Source organism: Pongo abelii, chromosome 13 (assembly GCF_028885655.2).
Source record: "Pongo abelii isolate AG06213 chromosome 13, NHGRI_mPonAbe1-v2.0_pri, whole genome shotgun sequence".
In the NCBI taxonomy this organism is placed as follows: Eukaryota; Metazoa; Chordata; class Mammalia; order Primates; family Hominidae; genus Pongo; species Pongo abelii.
The window spans coordinates 110,361,975-110,368,128 of record NC_071998.2 but is presented as its reverse complement, the minus strand read 5'-3'; positions in this window follow the sequence as shown (position 1 = coordinate 110,368,128).

Sequence of the window (6,154 nt, the reverse complement as noted above, 5' to 3'; positions counted from 1 at the left end):
AGCATCTATTCAGAAACACTGAGAAATTCTGTAGAGGCTGAGGATATATTGGTCAGAAAAGGCAGAAATTTTTTTCCACAAGGAGTCCAGTATCTTGTGTGTATGGGAGTAGATCAATAAGGAGTTATGAGAGTATGGTGGGATGGGCTCAGTAAGAGCACAGGGCATAAGGAAGATAGCCACCCAGAGGAAGGAGTGATGTAGCTGATCACTTTGCTGATTTCTTTCTTTGCATCTCCTAATCTATTTCAAAGTGAACAATTCAATGTTACAATTAACTGCATAGAATTATCTCCCAGCCACCGTGATCCCTTTATGATCAAGATCACTAAAGATAAATTCTCCACCCATCTACCATTCATCCTTTTGGTTGCTTTCTGGTTTGAGAGACACTATACACCATGAAACCCTGAATGACTGTGCCTTTCAGGGAAGAACATGCATACAACACCACACAGGCGAGGAGGGATAATCAGTCCAAGCATGCTTTACATTAATTACAATATGATTCAAAACAATAAGTGATTATGCAGTGCAACAAAAAGTTGTTGAAATAACAAAACTTACACAAATGCAGATGTAGGGGAATCATCCTTTCATAAACGCATACTAGGGACACAATGTAGAAATGCGAAGAGAGGTGAACAAAAAAATATGTTTCTAAGGAAGAATCAATAGGACTTAATGACATGAGGAATAAAGTAGGGAGTGGAGTGGAAATGCATCCAGCATTTGAATACCAGATTAACTGGAGAATGATTGTTTCACTCACTAAGGACAGGCTTGGGGGAGAGGTTAGGAAGAGAAGATGGTTTAGGAAAGTACTAAATAATTTATCTTGGTCATATTGCTTCATATCTACTAGGATTGCAGCCTACTGTTGTCACATTCCAGGACTAATTAAAGGAAGAGCCTGGGAACAGATGTAAGGAAGGAAACTTAAGAAAAAAAGAAAGAATAAAAACAAGTTTTTTCCAAACTCTGTCTACCAGTGGTCAAAGATATCGTGAGTTGATATGTCTCTTCTGTTTCCCATCCCTCCCATTTCTGTCAAGCACAAAAAATAGACCAATTTGTCACTGTGTCTGCATAATGTTGGATATGTGCATACTGTTCTCTTCCTTTAGCAGAGGTCACTGAAAAGAGTGTCTCTAAGATTGTCTGAAGGAAAACAAATGAGCAAGCCCAGAGATTGGAGGCAAGGTGCTCTGCTGCAGCAGGGGAAATGCAGAAATGATGACTTTTGGAAAATTGCACTGGGTTTATCCAACACAGGACTGTTTTAATCACTGCACCAGGGGACCTGCTTCAAGGACGGATGGATAATGCATGATTCAGAAGGCTGATAGGGAGATAGTGCGCATCCTCAAACGTCTTGAGCAGACCATTAAGCGAGCAAACATCCTTGGACATCGGCTTGGGGGCATGGGGCTCAGAGTTTCAGAGGAGACCTCAAGGTTTCCCAGTGGGCTCAAAGGAGCACTTGGGGAGGCAGACAGACTGTAGCAGTACTCTGGAGAGAGAGGAAGCACGTTCTGCTAAGTTCAATCAGGTCTTAACATTCCCCAGATCCACAGACAGTAACTGGAAGACAAATGATTGATAGGCAGATGAACAGACACTCTGACAGATACGTTGACCTTGTTATACTCTCATCTCCTAACTTCCCAAACCTTTCTTATGGAACTGATACAGGTGTCAAGGATTTAGGGAGGCACAAGGGAATGTGAGTGGGGGCTTATATCTACTGTCAACCTTGTGATTTTAAAGAAACAGAGAGAGCTGCGACATTGATTATCCAGGTTTATATCCTAGCTTTATTACGAATTACTTGGCAACCTTGAAGAGATCTCTTAACCTCTCTGGTTCTTCTCTTGTAAGTGGAATAAGTGTTCCTATCTGATGGCACTTGCAAACCTAAAAGGTTATACAAATCTTTGTTGCTATTACAATTATTATTTTTTAAATTTTTAGTGTTATTTTCTGATGAAGGAATTGCTTTCTGACTGTGGAAATGTCATATCACTTCTCTGGATGTTAATTTTCTTATATGATAAATTAAGTAGCACCTTGATTAATAACATAAACAATAATAATAATGATATTTAAGGAGCTCTTAATATGTGCAAAAATTATTCTAAACATGATACAGGCTCACTATACAGGCTACTTTGGGAATGTTGGAGATTTTGCACCAGACCGTTGCAATAAACCAAATACCACAATAAAGTATGTTACACAAAGTCTTATTTCTCAGTACATATAAATGTTGTGTTTACACTCTAGTTCAGTAAGTGTACAACAGCATTATGTCTAAAAAAACCAAAGTACATACCTTAAGTAAAGATGCTTTATTGCTAAAAATGCTAACAATCATCTGAACCTTTAGCAAGTTATAATCTTTTTACTATTGGAAGTCTTGCCTTGATGTTGATGCATGCTGACTGATCAAACTTTTCTTCTGCAGCTTCCTCACCTCTCTCATCCTTCACAGGCTTGAAGAGAGTTAGGGCCTTGCTCTGGATTAGGCTTTGGCTTAAGGGAATGTTGTAGCTGTTTGATCTTCTATCGAGACCACTAAAACTTTCTCCATATCGACAATAATGCTGTTTTGCTTTCTTATCATTCATATGTTCTCTGGAGTAGCACGTTTAGTGTACTTCAATAACTTTTTCTTTGCATTTGCAACTTGGCCAACTGTTTGATGCAAAAGGCATAGCTGTTGGCCTCTCTTCACTTTCAACATGCCTTCCTCACTAAGCTTAATCATTTCTAGTTTTGATTTAAAGTGAGGGACAAGCAACTCTTCCTTTCACTTGAACAATTAAGAGCCATTGTAAGATTATCGATTGGCCTAATTTCAATATTGTTTTGTCTCAATGAACAAGGAGGCCCAAGGAGAGGGAGAGAGATGGGGGAAGGGGTGATCGGGGGGCAGTCAAAACATATACATTTATCAATTAAGTTCGCTGTCTTATATGGGCATGGTTTGTGGGGCCCCAAAACAATTACAATAGTAACATCAAAGATCACGGATCACCATAACAGATATAATAATAATGAAAAGGTTCAAAATATCATGAGAATTACAAAACTGTGGCACAGAGCCTCAAATGGAGCACATGCTATGGGGAAAGTGGTGACACTAGATACACTTGCTTCACGCGAAGTTGCCATAAACTTGCAATTCAAGAAAAACACAGTATCTTCAAAGTGCACTAAAGCAAAGCACAATAAAACAAGTAATGCCTATAAATGAATTTACTAAAAAATAAGCTTATGCTATAGGTAACATTATTATCTATCTTTTGAATTTGAGAAAAATGAGGCACAAAGAGGCTGAGTTTCTTACCTCAAGGCACACAGTTTGCAGAACTGGGATATTATTTTAGACATTTTAACTTCAGGGCCACCTATCTAACCTCTTTAGTACCTTGTCTAATGTGTTAATCCATTTATGTGTTACTGTAAAAGAATGCCTGAGACTGGACAATTTATAAAGAAAAGAGTTTTAATTGCTCACACTTCTGCAAAATGTGTAGGAAGCATGGCATTGGCATCTGCTTCTAGTGAAGCCTCAGGAGTTTACAATCATGGCGGAAGGTGAAGGTGGAACCAGTGTATCACATAGTGAGAGCAGGAGCAAGAGAGAGAGAGAGAGGGGAAGTTCCAGATTCTTTTCAACAACCAGATATTACGTGAGCTAACCAAGTGAGAACTCACTTATCACCAAGAGGATGGTGCTAAGCCATTCGTGAAAAATCTACCCCCATGATCCAATACCTCCCACTAAGCCCCAACTCCGACATTGGGAGTTGCATTTCAACATGATATTTGGAGGCATAAAACATCTAAGCCATATCATTCCACCACTGGCCCCCCAGATTTTATGTTCTTCTCATATTTCAAAATACAATCATGCCTTTGCAATAGTCTCCCAAAGTCTTAACTCATTCCAGCATTAACTCAAAAGTCCCAAGTCCCAAGTCTGATGCACAAAGTTTTATCTGGAGATGAGTTCTTTCAACCTATAAACCTGTGAGATTTAAAAAATGAGTTATTTACTCCTGAGATACAATGGCAGTACAGATATTAGGTAGACATTCTCATTCCAAAAGGAAGAAATTAGACCAAAGAAAAGAGCTACAGGTACCACGCAAGTCTGAAACTTAGCAGGACAGTCGTTAAATCTTAAAGCTCCAAAATAATCTCCTTGGACTCTGACCCACATCCAGGGCACACTGGCATGAGGGATAGGCTCCCAAGGCCTTGGGCAGTTCTACCCTGTGGCCTTGCTGGATGCAGCCCACATGGCCGGTTTGATGGGTTGGAGTTCAGTGCCTGCACCTTTTTCTAGGCTAAGGATCCAAGCTGCCACTGGCTCTACCATTCTTGGGTCTGGAGGGTGGCAACCCCCTTCTCAGAGCTCCAGTAGGCAGTTCCCTGGTGGGAACTCTGTGTGGGGGCTCTAACCTCTAGTAGAGGCTCTCTGTGAAAACTCCACCCCTGCAGTAGGCTTCTGCCTGGCACGCAGGCTTTCCCAGATATCCTCTGAAATCTAGGTGGAAGCCACTAAGCTTCCTTCACTCTTACTTTTTGTGTACTCGCAGGCTTAATACCACATGGAAGCTGCCAAGGTTTATGGCTTGTGGCCTCAAAGCAGTGTCCCAAGCTGTACCTAGGCCCCATTGAGGCAAGGCTGGACCTGGAGTGGCTGGGGTGCAGGGAGCAATGTCCTGAAGCTGAGGAGGGAAGCAAGACCCTGGGCCTGGCCCCTGAAATCATTCTCTTCTCCAGGCTTTCTGGGTGTGTGATGGGAGGGGCTGTCTCAAAGACTTTTTTTATTTTTTTTTATTTGAGACAGTGTCTTGCTTTGTCACCCAGGCTGGAGTGCAGTGGAATGATCATGACTCACTGTACTCTCAATGTTCTGGGCTCAAGTTATCCTTCCACCTTAGCCCCTCAAGTAGCTGGGACCATAGGTTCAGGCCACTGTGCCTGCTTATATTTTATTTTTTATTTTTTTGTAGAGATGGGGTCTCCCTATGTTGCCCAGGCTGGTCTCAAACTCCTGGGTTCAAGCAATCCTCCTATCTCAGCCTCCCAAAAGGGTAAGCAACCAAGCCCAGCCCCAAAGACTTCTGAAATGCCTTCCAGGCCTTTTCCCCATTGTCTTGGATATTAGCACTTGGCTTCCTTTCAGTTACGGTAATCTCTTTAGCAAGTGGTTGTTTTGTAGCCTGCTTAGATTCTTTCTCTACTACTTGTCCAGGTTACAGATTATCTAAACTTTTATCCTCTGCTTTCCTTTTAAATATAAGTTCCAACTTCAAGTCATTTCTTGGCTCTTGTATCTGATTATAGGCTGTTAGAAGCGCTGCTTAGAAATTTCTTCTGCCAGATACCCTGTTATCACTCTTAAGTTCAACCTTCCACAGATAACAAGGGCACAATGAAGCCAAGTTCTTTGCTAGGGCTTAACACAGGTGATCGCTACTCCAGTTCCCAGTAACATCCTCATTTTCTTCTAATATCTTGTCAGTCTGGCTTTCACTGCCCATATTTCTAGCAACATTTTGGTTGCAACCATTTTACCAGCTCTAAGAAGTACCAAACTTCTCTCTGTCTCTCTTCCAGTCTCTAAAGTTTGGAACTTATTAGAGACTGAGAGAGAGAGATGGTGGGGGAACTTCTTAGAGACTGAGAAGGATAGAGACACAGAGAGAGAGAAAGTGAGAGAGAGAAATAAGTGGAGATGCTAGGCTTTTAAGCAAACTACTAACTGAGCGAGAATTCACTTATCACCAAGGGGATGGTGCTAAGCCATTTGTGAGGGATCAACCCCCGTGATCCAATCACCTCCAACCAGGCTCCACTTTCAACATTTGGAATTACATTTCAACATGAGATTCAGAGAGGAAAAACAGCCAAATCATATTATCTAACAATACATGACATGAGAATAACACAGGGTCAGAAATGGCTTCTTTACTGGTCTTTGTTTTGGTCTCATGGATATATCTTCCTCTCCAAACATGTCTTATAATTAACCTTAGAACAGAAACCCCTGATAGCACTAGCAGCTTCTCTTGGTGTGTAGATCTGAAAGACTAGAAGGGGAATTACTTTAATACAGGTAATGAAAACAGCATTT